The 16,951-nt window shown below is 34.3% G+C and overlaps 1 long non-coding RNA gene across 1 annotated transcript; it reads left to right on the forward strand.

The window, feature by feature from the left end:
• Positions 1-10,963: 10,963 nt before the first annotated feature.
• On the forward strand, positions 10,964-15,150 carry LOC147074172 (uncharacterized). Its single transcript, XR_015070198.1, has 3 exons — positions 10,964-11,175; positions 12,963-13,115; positions 13,920-15,150. It is a non-coding gene; the product is annotated as an uncharacterized LOC147074172 (long non-coding RNA).
• Positions 15,151-16,951: the final 1,801 nt, after the last annotated feature.

Consider the following 16,951-nt stretch of genomic DNA (forward strand, 5'->3'; position numbering starts at 1 on the left):
ACATACATTATGACGTATTGAGGTATTATAATTGTTACAATAAGAAAGCCGTCTCATCAGTCAAAACTGTCTCTTTCTCTCTCTCGCTCTAAATTTTATTACAGCCAAGAGACGCACTGTTCAAATATTACAGTTATTGCAACAATACCAACCAACTTACTGTAATTGTTACAATAAGTGCTAATAACTCCATACAATTCTACCTTAGTTAGCCGTAAATACTATCACTTTGTCACTTTAGCGGCCTCGCATATTGAATAGACCCGCAGGACTGGAAACCATCCCTCGAGATAACAGGCAAAAGTGTTTCACGAGCAGAAGAGACCGACGAGATTCAAGAGAGTGAAAAGTAAGCATGCCTTGTAGAAAGGCGTCAGAAAATAATCATTTGACGAATTATCGAAAGGAAAATAGTTCAATGTCTTAAAATAAGGACATCGAAGAAATTTCTTCTGGACGCGTTCTAAAATAAGCTTGTAGGAAACCTCATAAGGGCACCAGATAATCGACACATATTCTAGAATGCTTAAAATAAATAACACTAGCTTAACCAAAACGTCTTATTTTTATTTTTTGAATGATTTTTAAAATTTCAACTGTCGCAGAATACAAAATGCATATGTATCTACTGCTTTTTTTAGAATTATTAATAACCATATCCTTGCTTTTTCGTACAAGGTGGTTGTTAGTAATTTTTGAACAATCACAAACACCCAGGCTTTGAGAAAAACGTAAAATTTGTATCCTTACCAGGAATCGAACCCAGAAGTCTAAGGTAGACGGCCAGCGCTTTACGCACTGTATCAGGAGAGCCGCCACTACCTTCTGCTTTATTACGTTCGTTAATCACACTACCTATACTGCTTGATCTTAAATATTTTTATTATTTCTACTAGGCATGTTAAATATGAAGGATTTATTAATAATTAGGTAAATAAAAAGCATTTACTTGTTTGCACCGACATTTGAAACGACGAAGATCAGCTGGATTAAATAATTATTGAAACCGATAACAAACATCACCTTATATGATACCAAAATTTGTTGACTACACTGCCATTGACATTTAAGGCACCTAATCGTTATACTTCTTAGCAGGGAACTCAAGAAATAATGGGAACTGAAATACCTAACGGGTAAGGCGATAGCAGGTAACCGACTCGAGTAAGGAAGAATCCGGGTTAAACTTACACACGTGTCAAGAATACGTTTTACGCCGAATACTGAAAACTTCTCTCGGTTTATGCATTTACGCTCATTTAATGTTGGTGTATTACACACACTATTGCACGTGCATAATGCGTGCTTCATTTTCGTAGGACACTCACACATTCAAAACACTGCATCAACATGCGGTGTTTTGAATATAGCCTATCGGTATTCTATTTATTATCTGTGATTCTTAGAATACATTGTCGCACAGATGAGTAGCTTAGTATCAAAGTGGGCCAAACGCCACCTTCCACTAAATTCATGTTTTAATTGATTATTGTAGGGCAGGTGATTCTCTTTTCAAAAAATCCACCTAAAGTATCAGAAAACAACGGTAGTTTTCATAGAGAGTTTTTAGTTTAAAGTCGGTATGTTATATGAAAAACGGATACTTTTAACACATGTTTGTGAGTCTCCTGTAAAATGTTGTAAATGGCTTATGGTCTACTTTGATACTAAGTTACTCAGATGATCTATGGTGGGGCCAGCTATTGGATCTTATCTTTTCTTTTATCGTGATGCAATTGGCCACATTTATGTTTACCATATTATGAAATATAATTTATAAATGCAAGCTTGTAGTTAATCTAGATTATGTTTACGCGATCGTGTGTCACTTTATGTGATTTTAATTCTTGATACCTTTTACACGAATATGAACAAATATCACAAGCAAATGGTTTTTCATTAGAATGTACAACTTTATGTCGTTTTAAGCTATTTGCATGAGCGCATGCAAATGAGCAAGCATCGCATTTATATGGTTTTTCGCCTTTATGTGTAATTTTATGTGATTTTAAGTTTTGAGGCTGTACGCATGTATAAGAACATACATCGCACTTATATGGTTTTTCGCCGGTATGAGTCATTTTATGTCGTTTGAGGGTAATATGTTGAGTGCACGTATATGAGCAAATATTGCACGCATATGGTTTTTCACCAGTATGTGTCATATTATGTATTTTTAAACATCTTATACGCGAGCATGTATATGAGCACAAACTGCATTTTAATGGTTTTTCGCCAGTATGTCTCATTTGATGATATTTTAAGAGCTGTGACGATTTGCTTGTGTAATCACAAGCAAAACATTTAAATTGTTTTGTACTAATATCAGATGTTGAATGTAACACTTTCGGATTTAACATCTGGCTTCCATCATATATTTCTAAACCTGCGTGGTTTTGATTAACAGTCACATAACTGTGAACATTTTTATGACTTTTTAGATCAATTTCACTTTTAAATATTGCGTTACAAGCACTGCAAATAAAGTTACGTGTAAAATATATTAACCTTCTCAACTTAATTCGTACCACTTTTGGGGAATTAAGTAATAAGATTTCGCGTTGGATGTTTTGTTCATCGACAGTTATTTCTGGGTGTGACTGTGTCATCCCGTCTTGCCTTATTTCGGTATTTGATTGTTGACCCCCATCTGTATTTTGATTTCCTTTGAAACATCGCTGCGTAGACGTCTATAAAAAGATTAGATTTAAAGCCAATGCACAAAGAAGTATGTTTTGTACCTACAATTGCGAGATTGATTTTGATGTATTACCATTTTAACAACATTGAAAATACGAATCTGGACACAAAATTTGCTGGCAGTAATACCAAACAAAAATAAGTCTGACTATTTATTTAATTAGGTTGACCATATTATATATTATTAGGGAGGAGGTCAATGCTGTATTATGTGACGTCAAAATGCCGTTTGTTGAACACAATATGCTTGTCACCTGTATGGCTGCGAGTCACGGCTTTTTATTAGCTTAAAAGATCGTTACTCTTGAGCTTTGATAGTCGGTTGCCGTTGAATCTTAAGGATACATTGGTACGACCGTGTAAGAAACACTTAAGTTCATGAACGGACACGGCAGCTCGCGAAAATTAAAATAATCACGAGGAGACGCTGCACGTGGTTAGGACATGCATTATGGATGCCGTGAGAGAGTACGACACACGGTGGGTCTTGTGGCGCCACCTCAAGGGTTCCGTCGCTGTAGCCGACCCTCCTTCACCCTGCAGAAGTGATATACATGCTGCTGGACTCACATGGCGGGAGGAGCGGGTCAACACGATGGATAAATCAGATTACCTCCTGATGGGTTAAATATAAGTACCTCAAGTTAAACGTAAATATAATATGAAATTATTTTCATGAATCATACACGGATCGCCTGCTTCGAAGCCAAAGCACTCACACGGAAATTGAAACAGTTGAGTTTAGTCCCACTCAGTAGGTAATACTTTTTTTGTAGATTTTTTCTAATAAGTATATATAAGTATAGATTTTTCAACAATTTTCATTCTTAAAAAAATATTTGTTATATTATTTGACAGTAAATAAACAGTCTATATAAAACTTGGTGGGATGGTGAAATTCAAGAATCTCAATAATGGGAATTGAAATACCTAACCGGTGTGGAGTAACAGGCAACCGATCTCGAGTGTGGAAGAATATGGGATAAACTTAACGTGTCAAAAATACGTCATACGTCGAGTACTGACAACTGCTCTCGGTTTATGCACTAGCGCTCATTTAATATTGGTGTATTTGTATGTAGCAACACACACACGATAGCACGTCTATAATGCGTGGTTCATTTTCGTAGGACACTCATATTATATTAAAAAATAATGTAGTGTATCGGGGATAGTCTATCGGAATTATACCTGAATATTATACCTAAATACAAAATTTTATAAACTTTACAAGTAGGTAGATATGATTATTTTTGAATATGGTGATTAAATAATTGACATACCTTATTAAAATAAATAGCCGAGTTGAGGCGTCTGATTCCGAAAAGCGATAAGTCCACATTTGGTCAAAATCGAGAAAAAAATACGCACGTATTCTTTGTATAATTTTACACAATATGTATTGATCTATAAATTCCAAAACGCGAAATAACCCTACGAAAAAGAATATTTGAAGTCTCGATTTATTACAAAAAGGAGTCCAATCTCTTTGGCCTAGTCCGTGTTTCATATTATTTAAAGCTTGGTTGATTTCGTGCGTGTTTAAGTGAAGCAATAAGGGAACGTTCAATATTGAAAAGGGCGTCTCCCATGCTGTGGCATCTGGTAAACTCATGACAGTTCCACGGAAATATGTGCCTTATGCGGAATAAATTAAAAAGTGAAGTACAAGTAGCGCCTCGTCTAATTTTATTTTTCCTATATTTATTACATTTAAGACTTTATCGGCTGAAAAAATTTGCCAATTGGTTCTAATTTCGACAACGGAAAAAATAATCTCACGTTAAAACAAATAATTGAACCTTGAAACATAAAAACGTAGTTTCCCGAAAATATTGAATTGTGGACTTGTCGCTTTTTGTAATTAGACGCCTCAGTTACCTGATTTACTGGTTTGAATTGGGAATATGAACATCCAGCTGTAGGTTCATCATATTTAAATGGACGCATTCCATATTCAACGATATCTCCATCGGTGTTGTTCGGTTGGTAAACAGGTTCAACCTTAATGTTGGAGATGTCTATCGTGCTAGGCTAAAAAGACACAAAAAAAATAATTTATACTAGGAAACGCTTTATCATCATCATCAGCCTGAATCTATCCACTGCAGGATGAAGGCCTCTTCAAGCTGCTACCACTTCTCTCGGTCCTGTGCATTGCGTTGCCACGTACTTCCGCAGAACTTTATTATTTCATCGATCCAGCGGCCTCTACGTGTACCTTGCGGACGTTTTGTACTTCTTGGATACCACTAGATGACTAGATTTGTCCAACGATTGTCTCTTCTTCGAGCTATTGGACACATCTCCATTTAAGGATTTTAATAAACTTTATTACATCGCAAACCCTTGTCTGCTTTCTTATCTACTCATTCCTCTTTTTGTCCTTTCGCGTTATGCCCAGCATGCACCTCTCCATGCCACGTTGTGCTACTCTAGTTTCTGGATCTCTCTTTTACCTAGGGTCCATGTTTCACACGCATATGTGATCATGGGAAGCACACACTGGTTGAACACTTTGCGCTTTAGGCACAGTGAAAACGAGAAAACGCTTACGAGAGCAATATTAACAAAAAAACTCTTAAATTCTTTAGCCAGAAGCCTACTTGATAGTGGGTCGATTGTTTGGGACCAACATTAGTTAAAATACGACCGTATGGCGGAGCTAGTTTAAAATATTTCTTTGAGACATCTTTACTTGAGGTTGTATGGATACTAGCCGTGGCCTTTTCTTAGGTTAAAAGAAGATGTTGATATTTGGCCACAGATTTATTCAAATTTGTACGAGGCGTCAATGGGAACTCTGCATTATTGGTAGTATTGACCTGCGTGTCCCTGATAACTATTTTAGAAATCAAGAGCATGGGTTTTTGTTCTCCCAAGGAGCAAAATTAACCTGGAGCTGTGATGCCAATTGGGAGGGCAACAACTCTGCTCAATCACATCGCTTCGGATGTTGATATACGTTGTTTTATAAAATCTTAAAATAGGGTATAATTAACTCATTCGGCGTATTTCCACGTAATCTACTTTACAAATTGTGTATTTACTCTTCATACCGTTTATCTAATAGGTACTGCATTTATGTCTTTATTTTTAAATGTCATGCTATGCAGTGACGTCCCTTAGGGGTAGGCCGATTGAGCGTCGCTTGGGGGCGGCAAATCGAGGAGAATTATTAGGTATATATAGACATAGGTAGCTAAAATTATTTTTTTACATGCCTACAATAATAGCATACTTAGTAAAAATGGTGTGGAAATAATAAATCTGTGTATTGCTAAATTTAATGGTACAAACCAAATGTGTGTAAAATAAGAACCACATAGAACCTCAACCTCTGATGATTTAGGGATACATATTTCTTACCATTTCCGATCGCAATAAGATAATATTATGGGCCTCCACAGAGTGGAGGTTTTGTATTAACAGATTTTTGTTTTCACGATAAATGGATGTCAACCACTTGCTCAACCTATTAGGTCCTTACTCTGACTCATACACAAATTGAAAAACAATACGTGTACCTACTTGCCAGTCCCAGGATTCGAACCTGGGACCCACGACACTATATATTTTGTTAGTAATGTATCCATACAAGAGATTTATTAGATATTGTTGTCATGAAAGGATGATAAAAATACTGTATAAAAATGGGGCGGCATTTTGGCGATGCCTAGAGGATTTCTGAAAAAACATTCCTTGTATCTATATTTTCTAAATAATATTTATCATTTTAATGTGAAAATTCACGATAAACTCGATACACATGTTGTGTTGATAAGTTTTCACAAATATTCATCATTCTGTTCCTATTTCATATTATGTTTTAAGGGAATTATTATATTCCTAAAATAGCTGGCCTACAAGTGTCCACCTAGTAAAAATTGGCTGGCAGTGATAAGGTTATATTTATAAGATGTTAAGTGCATTATAAATAGGTAAATAAATTTGAATTTCTTTTAATTGTATGGTGGTATGTAAAATTAAAATTTGTACCTGATTTTCAGATTGAGTGCATCCATATGTAGTATCCTCGAAATCTAATGGGTGTATTGTTTCCTTAACAACCTCGTCGTTTAAGTCATCTCTCTGAGTATCAGATTCACATTTTATATTAGTTATGTAAACTGGCGGGTTCTGAAAATATTAATAAAAAAAAATATCCACCTAAGAATAATTATCAGATCCTAAGTAATAAATGACATAATAACCGATTTTTTACATTTATTATGAGATTTTTAAGACATCTTCTTTAATCACTGTGTCGTAACTAAATCAAAGGTCGTTTCGTCAGTAAGCCCAGCAGCCTCCATGGATATTATTATATAATTTGTCCAATAAAGTCAGGTTCAGATTATACTAGTATGTTAGTCGAATGGTAAGTAATTTAATACCTTAGTAAACGTGTATGCACAAACAAAATAACAATAACAAGCTAAAAATAACTTTTTATATACAACGTTTTTAAATTTTTTGGTAAATCATAATTATATAAACTTGACTTGACTAGCTTAAACAATCAAAAAAAATTGTCATTGATAGAAATAATACTGAAATGTCAACTTGACATTTCATATTGATTTCCATAGTAACGCACTTATATATTATTATTAATAATATAGTTACTAGGACCCCAGACCCCTAGCAACCAATAATAGTGGATTGGATTATGGATTTCTTCCGAAATAACTTTTCATACAAAACCAACAGAATTAACTGAAAATGAATTCAATTATACTTAAAGATGGCTAAAATATTTAAAAAATGCATTGGCATCGTGTTGTGATATATTCTAAAAGTTTCAAATGTCTAGCTAGTCGGGAAGTTAGTTAAAAATCGATTGCAAGATTTGTACCGGATAAACAACTACCGGACAAATAAGAATACAACCTAATAAAAACGTTGTAAAATACGTTTGACTGACAATGATTAAAATGCACTATTTATGTGGGATCTTAACAGCCTACCTCCCCCTACGCCACTGCTTTATACGTCTTAATTATTTTTTCAATATATTTTATTATGAATTCTTTACCTGAGGTAATAAACAGGCGCGCACACAGAAAAATGATCAATTTATTATTGATTTATTAAAGGCAACTGGAGTGAATGTTGCAGTTCCCATCGCCATCTGTATTTACCCCATCTACAATCTATCACATTGTGTCGTGTACAATTTACACAAAGATGGCTAAAAATATTTTTTTAAAAAATGCATTGGCATCAGTGTTCTGATATGTTCTAAATGTTTCAAATGTTTAGCTAATCGGGAATTAGTTAAAAATCGATTGCAAGATTTGTACCGGATAAAAAACCACCGGACAAATAAGAATACGACCTAATAATAAATAACCTTGTAAAATGGAGTCAATCCATTGGCGTGTGATTTACTTACAGCAACTGAATTAATAGTGTCCGAACACAGCAAAAACAAAATCTTGGCATCAATCATGTATTCAATTGACAAAAAAGATAACATGTTCAGAATGGTAACCGGACAAAACAGAGCATGAATAAATAAGTTATTTTACACATGTTGTTTTCTCAATAATTGTGAGTGTCTTTGTTATGTATTTTGCCACTGGAATTATTGAACCCGTGACATGCTAATGTTTGCAAGACCTCGATTATTTTACAATTATTATAATATAATTGTATATAGAGAATATATTATATTCTTATACTTAATCATTTATTAACAAACAAGAATTAGTACCTATAAGTAGGTAGAGTAAATTTTGCGATTAAAAATATACTTATTAAGGTAGGTACCTAGGTAACCTAAAAACTATTTTGTCAATCGATTTTATAAAATAGGTGCATAAAATATTCACAGCAGGAAACGAGGACATATTACGCAATATTCGGTAAAAAAAATAAAATATATTGGACACTGGGGAACTCAGAAATAATGGGAACTGAAATACCTAACGGGTAAGGCGATAGCAAGTAACCGACTCGAGTAAGGAAGAATCCGGGTTAAACTTACACACGTGTCAAAAATACGTTGTACGTCTAATATTGAAAACTGTTCTCGGTTTATGCATTTACACTCATTTAATGTTCGTGTATTACACACACTATTGCACGTGCATAATGTGTGCTTCATTTTCGTGGGACACTCACACATTCAAAAACCTGCATCAACATGCGGCGTATTGAATATAGCCTATCGGTATTCTATTTATTATATGTTCTGTGTTGGACACCTACATTGAACCCACATAAGAGGACTTGTCCTGGTAAAAGAGGACGTCTGGGAACACTAATAATAATTATTACTTACCTACCACCTAATTATTATAAAAAAAACACTCTCAAATCTAAATTGATATAATTATCTTCATACCTACTAGGTATATTATAATATTGGTCATCAGTCATCACACTTATTAACACAATGAAAATGTACTTAATTCGTAAGACTTGTTATCAGGGGTTTAGCAAAAAGACGAATTGCTAGGTACTCGAGGGAACTGCATCAATCATCCAAGCGCCGAGATCTTAAAAACCGCATGAAGACAACCTATGCTGCACAAGCCCTCAAACAGACCTCCCACGACTCGGAAGTAAAACATCACCAAACCTGATGACTACCGCTGTGAAAAGAAAACTTAAGACGATGACATGGACGAGAAAGCGGCCGAAAGCTGCAGTGCCGGAAGCCAACAAGAAGCACAAAAGCACGACGAGACTGAACCAACGGACACCCTTGTTTTGAACGCAAGGAAAAACTTACTAGAGATAAATCCACTCAGACCTCTAAACTGGCCTCGGTCAGTCGCGAAGCCGCCGAGGCCAGCTTTCACTTAAATGAAACAAAACTCATGCAACACTCCAGACAGTACCTAACCACATATTATAAAGGGGATGTAGGCCTAAGCTCGCCGAGGCGCCCCAGAAGTTACACAAATATCCTAATGCGTCAATTACATTGAGCTACCTACTTTACGAGCTGTTTGTTGGCGAATTTAAAAGCGGGCGATTCAGCTACTGCGATTGTGATGATGACACACAAAATTTTCCATTCGCTGAGAAGCCAACAAGTTAGCGACTACCTACCTATTTTGACAGAACGTAGTTCGTTTTTTACCGGGAGGTCGCTACTACGCTTTACTGCGCAGACGCAGTAGGCCCACACGCCAGCGTGTAGAGTGTAAAGTTGACCCGCTTTCAACTTTCCTCGGTATAGTGTTTACAATCTGCTTGTTAGCTTGTTCGATGATGACACTGGGCGACTTTACAGGCAGATTGTAAATTCGCCAACAAGCAGCTCGTAAAGTAGTTCAATGTAATTGACGCATAAGTAAGTAAATAAGTAGATTGTAAAGTAGGAACCTATCCAATGTCACGCGTTTGAAGAACTTACCTGAAACATACAACAGCTGGCATTGTCAGCATACTCTTGCTTTATGTGGATGTCGGAAGGCTCTATGGGTACATCATACCAATGCTGTCTCTCTGTATCAGGTTCTTCATTATTTGGTTCGCATTTGATATCCATTCTATGTGCTTGACTTTGTCTCGTAAACGTATATGGCTGACTTGGCTTTCATACAATAATATGGAATGACATTGCGGCTAGGACTGTGAAAAGCGTCAATACTTTTTGACAGTTACTTCGTTACTATTACATCGTTACTTTTTCCTTCGATATAATGGTGCCAACATAATAAAAATAAAATTGTGAGTAGGCGGACGTATACGTATACGTTTGCATACAGCGATATTCTGTTTACTATTGTTACTATTTGCATAGGTAATATGATTACAGTGAGGACCGTAGGGATGGCATGAAATGCGTTGCTTAGGGGCGGAAAATGAAGAAATGAATATGAATATTGCAGCTTTTGAGAGGTGTGGCGGTTTTTAATGAATTAGACTAGCGTTCGCTTCGTTACCGACATCTTAGTTTATAAAATTTCCACAATCTTAATACTGCAATTTGAGAGTAGGTAGGTATGTTTGACAGAAAAGTTATAATCCTCGGCAAATAATAAAAATAGGTAGGTAAATAGGGAAGTGAGTATAATTCTTAACACAATTTAAAATTAAAATGCTGTAAATGCTGTAGGATCAAAGGATTAAGTAGGTATCCTTAGAAAATTCACAGCTTTCGCGTATTAGAAATTAAGTATTGAACTATAAAATATATAATAATAGGTACCTACCTAATTTATATTCTGTACGATACCTACCTAGAAGAGTATGTTCTCTCATCTATGGTAGGTTCTTATTGCAGCATTATCTATGCTACCGCTTCTCTACTTTGTCTAGTGGAGAGTGAAGTCGGCGAAGTCGCGTTGTTCCTCGTTTAATAACAAACATGGATGTAAAGCAAGAATGCAATGAAAACCAATATGATACAAAAGGCGAGCTTTTGTTTAATATGCAAACTAGTCATCGAAATAGTCCGGTCACTCACATTTATGTAAACAAGAAAATACTGACGAATCCAGTTACGATTTTGAGGTTAGTTTATTGAAATCTAATTTCTTGCGATTTAATTGTATAGACAATAACGGAATACGAACGACAAGCGTAATGTTTTTTTCTATTTTATACAAACTGTTAATAACGCTTGTGGATCTAAATTTGTCTTTCAAAACATGACCTTATCTGAATTTGATACCTACGATTTCGTTTTATAATAATCCATTGTGCATATATTATTATAAAGTTACATCTAAATTGTATGTTAAACATTTCACCGCAGCACAGTTTTCCGTGAGTTTTCTTATCAGAAAGGGATGAACATTCATCGTACGGTCTCCAATTCTATTAGATTCAATATGAACATTAATTCAATTTTCATTGTTAATTTTGGTAAAATTCATGAATTCAATAATGAAACCTAACCTAACAAATAATTCAGTATATCGGCTATTTTCAAAATTTGTTTGCTACTGGCTTCCTGTAAAGTGTAAACCGATAAGAACCGCCTTTTATTTAGACATGCATTTTATGTCAGTAGGTATAGGTAAGTCGTTTTACAGTGGCACCATGGGTACGACAAATACGGCTTGCAGTTGTAGTGGTATTATTTGCTTCCATTGAAACAGGCATTGTCGCAAGCAATTCAATACACGCACGAATCGCCTATGGTGCCACTGTAGAATGATTTACCTACACTATACTACCCGAAAACTTTGGTTGGACGGCCACATATTATTTCCGATACAACATTTCACGGTTAGTGTGATACGGCGAACTGCATACGTACATGTTTCCGGACACGATATTATATTGCAATAGGGAGGTTGTCTGTTAAGATCTTCCATAAATAGTGCACATTATACTTTGTTAGTCATACGTACTTAATTGTTTTCATTGAACTAAAACTACAATTTACAGATGGTTTTAGTTTGTTTTTAAAAATGAATTAAGACGGTACTTCATTGAAACGGCAAATAATTTTCAACTATAGGTGCGACGAAATTTTGGACTCGCTGGCAATAGAAGAGCAAACATCGAGCTGTGAACACGTCAATTTGTTTTGATGGCGACGGGGGTATTAATTCTTAAATCGTGTAAAGATGACTAAAAAACGTTACCAATTTACTTGAAAAAGAAAACATGTCAATGAATATATTACTATTGTTACTAATAGAACAATAAACAGAACATTAAATGGACGGATGTTGGATTTATATGACAAATTATATTTCGTTAGGCACGCGACATTTGCACAATCCGTGCATCGCCTAGCCGCGATCTTTTTGGACCATGCCTCAACTGAGGTATAGCTTTAAACCTTGCATTAACCAAACCATAATAGTTTTGGTATACTTTGGGCGATACGACAAAATTGTGCATTTTTTTTCATTCATACTAATTTTTTTCGTTGGATTAGGAATACATAATATAACACATGTTATCTCAACCAAAGTATAATAGATAAAAAATATTATTCTATCTATAATATCTATATATCTATAATAAATATCTAAAGTAACGTATGATTTAATTGCATAACTTTGGATATTTTATAGATAGACGAGTATTTCTTGACTATTTATTATGACAGTGTTTAATTTATTTTTAAAAACTACCAACAACATCTGTAAATAATTGTAGTTTTATTTCAATGAAAACAAATACGTATGACTGACAAAGTTTAGTGTGCACTATTTATGACGGATCTTAACAGCCTACCTCCTGTATACTATAATATAGTATATTATTATACTTCTTTTAAATTCGAGGAGCTCAAAGTGATTTTATCATATTGTGATTACATAATATTAATTTGCTTTTAGCACCCTGCACCCGGCTTAGCTGATATTAAACCTAAGACTGACCTTCAGCAAGTTGATGTCAAACGCGAGATTGTTGAAAATACTATACACCTAACCTATGATGAAGAGCCTCAACCAAGTTGTTCGTATTCAGAATACAGACCAAAAGATGAGGTACGTTCAATTGAATATGTGCTATTTCTTCTAAATTAATTACTAAATTTAAAAACTAAAAAAATTAGGCATTTGAATGGTCAAAGATATAGCTTATAATCATTATCTTTAGAATTATATTCAAATGTGTTATTCGTGCCCACTTTTGAATAATAAAATGCCTAATTCTTGTCAAATTTAGGATCAAAAAGATTATGAAATATAATTTTTTATCGTAAATATGTCACTATATAATGTAAACATTAATTTTACCAATGGTTTTATTAATGCGTTTAAAAATTAATAAATGTAAAAAATCTTAACACCACTGCACATGGACGTACCGAAATATGACTATATTCTAAAACTTATGCAGTCATCAAATGTTTAAAATAAATATAAAGGATAATAATGCTACAAAACTATTTAAATAGATTAACTACAACGGTTAAGGAATGTCCAGGGTTATGCTCTGAAAATACCATAAAAGCTCTATTTTGACCTACGATGAGCATGTGGGCCGTTTAGTATCTACCTAAGTTGACATTTTAACTTAGGTATTTTTAATAAACCATTTCTTTTTAATTCAACGAAGACACGAATTTTGAAAATGTAACATTCTATATATTGAAGACACATACTTTGATAACATCTCATGCATATACACACTAGAAGAAAGTGTTTTCAATTTTTTTAATGTTCAATAATTAGAATGTTACATTCTAAAACTCTTGTGAATTATTCGTTGAATAAAATGTAATTAATTAAAAATATTTCTTTATATTACTGTAAATAATGCAATAGGTGTTCAAAATCTTTTTGCAGAATTCTACGCAGCGATGGTTTACAAAACGAGGCTCCAAGTGTAAGAGTTCATTGCCTATCGTGAATTTAAATACACTTTGTAAAGAAGGTCGCCTCAAATACTTAGAATGTGCATCCAAAGAGCTCCACGAAAGGACGACACAGCATTCAGAGATAACCATAGATGATCATTACATGAAAGAAGAATTACAGAAACCCTATTTGCAAAAGGTGGTCCGTATTAAGCTGACAAGAGTAATAAATTTTCAACGAAATTTTATTTGCAATGATTGCTATGCAGTATGTGGGTCTAAAATCGCGTTAAAGAGTCACAATATTATATGCGTGATGTCTAAAGGTCTAAAAACACATAAAGTGATTCATATTGGTAGTCTCAATATTAACAAAACAATGCCTGACGGTGAAAAATTGGATCATTGTGATGTTAATTCATATAAATGCTCGTCATCCAGTAATTTGGTAAAGCATAAAATCACACATACTGGTGAAAAACGATTTGATTGCGAGGTTTGCTCGTATAAGTGCTCGTCTTCCAGTAGTCTTAAAATACATAAAAATACACATACTGGTGAAAAACCATTTCATTGCGATGTGTGCACATATAAGTGTTCGTCACCGAGTAATCTTAAAACGCACAAAATGGGACATACTGGCGAAACACCATTTCATTGCGATGTGTGCACATATAAGTGTTCGTCATCGGGCAATCTCAAAACGCACAAAATGAGACATAGTGGTGAAAAACCGTTTCATTGCGATGTTTGCACATACAAGTGCTCAACATCCATTAGTCTGATAAAGCATAAAATGACACATACTGGTGAGAAACCATTTCAATGCGATGTGTGCCTTAAAATATTCTCGCAGTTGAGTAATCTCAATACGCACCAAACGACACATACACTTGAAAAACCGTATAACCACGATGCATACCTTAAAAAATTCTCGCGGCTTGGTAATCTGAAAACTTATTACACATACTTATTGATATAAAACCCCATCAATGCAATGTGTTTTCATCTAAATTCTAGGGACCCGAAGATTTAAACATGCTGAAAAAATATGTATAATGGTGAAAACCATGTAATTGTGGTGTGTGCTTAAGATAATTCTCTCTCAAATGATAATTTAAATTATTTTTTTACCATATTGTATACATTACAAATTATAAGTTTAAGACATTCACAACATGGCGTGAAACATTATTATAAAGAAAAGTAATAACAGCGATAAAAATGAAAATATGAAAAGAGAACATAATAAATAAACATACAAAGGCAGTGAAAATACATTTATACATCTATAGAAGTTCAAAGAAGTAGACGGAGTTTGCTAAGGAAACCCTATTTTAAGAATTTATAAGATAGCGTTCACCTAAGCTCACTGTCACACATATGGAATATATCAACACCAGAAGCAATTTGGTTGAACATAGTTATCGCCATCCCTAATGACATTACCAGTGGCAAGTTGGTTCTGTACCTTGGGAGAATAAACAACTGATGCTACGATAGTTATCAGGGACACAGGTCAACACAGTCCAGAATGGCAGAGTTCTATTTTATACATCGTATAAGTCGAAAAAAATACGTAGGTACTCGTAGCTAAACAAAGATCACTTCTAAATTGCAGACTGCAGTATGTAAACCTACCTCAGAGAAAGTCAGTTGGATAATGCCACGGATAGTATCCATAGGTACCTCAAGCAGTGGGAGCCGGTGATCTTCAGAATAGCATTTTCTGGTAGTGCGCAATGGTTTAACTTCTATAAAGAGAAAATCTTCTTCTTTCACCCTGTCACGACCAAACATTGGGGCATAGGGCAAGCAAGTAGTACAATAAAATTACCTTCTTCTTAAGCCATATCCGCCTCTTAGTAGGAGCCTATGGGTACTACGAGGCACCTCCAAGAAGCTCTGTCCCTCGCCAGTCTTCTTGCATCGTTTCGTATTAAAACCAGCATCCCGTAGCTCAGCTGTATACTTCCTCCGGCCTTCCAGGACGCCGGAATCCAGTAGTATAAATAAGGTATTAATAAAAATAATTGTCTTTCTTTGCTTTCGAGCTTATCTATATTATTATATATTATCAAATCGTCGCTATAGATTGGTTTGTCGAATATCCGTTACCTATTGTCGAAATCAACCTGTTAATGCTGATTGTTTTTTTTTTGTATCTAAATGGATAAGAACCATTCTTTTCTTTAAATTACTTTGTAATGGTAATGAATATATCATTCGTATGCTGTAAAAATAACAATTTAAATATCTCCATGTATTTAAATATAGGATTATGAAATTTGTTTTTTGTCTCCTGAACATTTGGTCTATTCGACAAACCAATCATACAGCGACGAAATGGCGATTATAATAGGATAGAGAAAAATATTTTGTGTTCTACAATAAATACCTACCGTAATAAGGAACCAAAAATTTTGATGTAAAAATACTAAAAAAAACATTTCTTATAAGATATTGGATTCTAGTTAAATGGATGAAAGACATCGACATAGGTAAGTACCTAATTTTAAATTTTACAAAAAAAAATAACGAGTAAATAATGCAGTATTATTTACATTTTTCTTGTGAATTTTAAACTATAAACAAAAAGTATGAGATGTAGTCAAGAATACAAAAATAATCCTTCGATTAAGATTGAATTTGAAACACGTCGAGCATCGTATTTTTTTCAAATATGATTTTTTCTAATGGGTATATATTATATCTGAGGTGTTTTCAAGTTATCTATGCTAAATTGTCGCTGTAGGATTGGTTTATCGAATAGACCAAATAATGTTCAGGAAACGAAAAACAAATTTCATGATACTATATTTAAATTGTCTTTTTTACAGCATATGAATGATGTATTAATTACCATTACAAAGTTATTTAAAAAAAAGGATGGTTCTAGTCCATTTAGATAAAAAAAATATTCTGCATTAAAAGGTCGATTTCGTCAAAAACCAGGGCTCGAAATGGTCCGGAGCGCCGTCCAGATTGTATAATTTCCAAAGTTATCGCTGTCTGGTAGAC

The sequence above is a fragment of the Rhyacophila brunnea genome, unplaced genomic scaffold, assembly GCF_057557595.1.
Source record: "Rhyacophila brunnea isolate RB1 unplaced genomic scaffold, BYU_Rbru_1.0 scaffold_16, whole genome shotgun sequence".
NCBI classification, from domain to species: Eukaryota; Metazoa; Arthropoda; class Insecta; order Trichoptera; family Rhyacophilidae; genus Rhyacophila; species Rhyacophila brunnea.